This window comes from Macadamia integrifolia, unplaced genomic scaffold (genome assembly GCF_013358625.1).
Source record: "Macadamia integrifolia cultivar HAES 741 unplaced genomic scaffold, SCU_Mint_v3 scaffold1275, whole genome shotgun sequence".
Lineage (NCBI taxonomy): Eukaryota > Viridiplantae > Streptophyta > Magnoliopsida > Proteales > Proteaceae > Macadamia > Macadamia integrifolia.
The window spans coordinates 47927-50228 of NW_024868140.1; the positions used below are offsets into that span (position 1 = coordinate 47927).

The window sequence follows — 2302 nt, forward strand, 5'->3', positions numbered from 1 at the left end:
ACAAAAAAACAAAAAACAACTAATCACAATGAAGATATCTAAGATTGAAATCATCCAATGAATCTTACTGTCAAGTCATTCATTTAGGGGGCGTTTGGTTCGAATTATCCATCGGATCAGATCCCATGGAATATGGATTCTGGATCTAACTCAAATGAATGAGTTTCTTTGGAATCATTTCAACTCGTTAAAAAAACTATTTGGTTACCTGATTCTACTGGCCAGATTCTAAGTGGAAAACTGTTTGGTTACCCTGATTCTGTCACTTGATTCTAAGTGAAAACTGTTTGGTTACCCTGATTCTGGGCATTGATTCTGAGTGTAAAACTGTTTGGTTACCTTTGAGTCTTTGAACCCATGTTCTGTTGAAAAAAAAAAATTCCCACAAACAAAACCTAAAAATACAATTTGGTCCACACATGTACTTTATTTTTAATTTTTTTTCCTTTTCTTTTTTATGGTAATATGTTAAAAAAAAAAAAGTGTAACCCTAAACCTTTAAGTCTAATACTGTAGTGCAGTAATTTATTTTTTTTATTTTTTCATTTTTATTTTTATTTTTTTTTGTAAATTGAAGAGGCCAAAAAGAAGAACATTACAAGACATGATTGTATTGTAGTTCATGTAATCGAAATAGGTATCGTGTACCATATAATTCAAATCTGAAAATTGCCCAAACCAGCGGATGATTTGGTTTATGGAGATAGATATGCTTCAAAGTGTTTATAAACAACAGTCTCCAAGCAAGAAGCCAGTAATATAGGTCCTTAGGACCAAATGAGAGAAGAAGCACGTAAATACTCGAATATAGTACTGAGTCCGTCCAGGTACTAGTAAATGCTAATTAAGTCTTTCTATCAAAAAAAAAAGATAATGAACTCAATATCATTACAATGGTTTCAGACTTTTCTTTCTAAAAAATTCCAAAAAAGTTCATCATACATTTTTGTTTAAATCAAGCTTCTTGACTATGTCAAGAACATCTCTCAACATCCTCATATGACCCTCAGATTCTTTTATTGCACCGTTCAAGTATCCTTTGATATAGTCTGATGAAGGGGAAGGAGATGTTTCTGAGCATAGGGACCTAGGTGGAGTCTGGTAAGTATCACAACTTGGGCTTGAACTTGATATCCATTCAAACATTCCACAACCTTTGTTTTCAACCTATAAAGCAAATATAATCATTTTATAAGAATACAATAAAATAAACATTCAAATCTTAAACATCTGAAAAAAGTTTACAAAATTAAATTAAACAAAAAATTTAAGAAATTCATACCCCAGTTGATTGTGGACAGCACCAAAAATATCGACCATAATTTGCACTTGTTTTCGCAGTTCTGACCTTACACTGACCGTTCCCACAGTCACACATCTTAAGATGGTCAACCCACATGAAGAAGTGGCAATTCATTGAACATTTAAAAAATTTCCTTCCAACATGTGACCCTGACTTAGAAGTGAAAACTGAGCAACCTTTCCCACAGTAATCACACTTTGCAATATCACAAGCGGATATATTCGATGTCATCTGTAAGTTAACACAAACATTTTCAATAGTCTATATGCATAGAAAATACTATTAAGTACACCCTCCATCTGAGTGTGATGGACACAAAATAGGAGACTTCAATGGCACATAAACCAAATAAATTGGCTTCTTATGCGCTCCCTATTTATACCATACCAAATAAACCAAAATATAAATGGACAAATAAGAATGATGTTGTCCATATTTAAACCTTGAAATCATTCAGATAGAAACATATGAAGAACCATTGTCTTAACCTGTCTTAATACTACATTTAATCCATTGTCACAGACTTAACATAAACCAAAAGTTACTTAAACCAAACAGATACATTTTCTTGCTCAATAAAACCATTGTCGGATATCCATCCAAACACTTACTTTTATCACCTCAATTCTTCTCAATCTGTGGCAAGTACATCTCAAGCAGATTTCGCCTATCTTCTACTTTTGTTCCCAAGAAGATAATGGCAGAATTCTGCTTGGCCATGAAATATTCCTTGGCCTTAAACTTTTGTTGAAAATTGAGGTCTGGAATGGCATCAACAACATCTATAATGGCTCTCCCAAATTCAGACTGAGATTCACTCATTACCATCTTCTCGATTGAGTTAGCAATCTGTTTCAATGGACTTACCACCTTTTCAGCTACACCCTTCTTCCTCTTTTCTCTGCCATTATTGACGGACCCACGAGGTCTTCCTCGCGAACGGCTGGTACTACCAATGGGAGTGGAAGGAACACTTTCTTCTTCTTCAATAGGTTCATA

General features: G+C 33.9%; 1 long non-coding RNA gene across 1 annotated transcript; it reads right to left on the reverse strand.

Annotated features, from left to right (window-relative positions):
* Window positions 1-1053: 1053 nt before the first annotated feature.
* LOC122063258 lies at window positions 1054-1941 on the reverse strand. The gene is made up of 3 exons (XR_006135284.1): window positions 1915-1941; window positions 1283-1534; window positions 1054-1167 (listed from the first exon to the last, which is right to left on the reverse strand). It is a non-coding gene; the product is annotated as an uncharacterized LOC122063258 (long non-coding RNA).
* Between the last annotated feature and the right edge of the window lie 361 nt (window positions 1942-2302).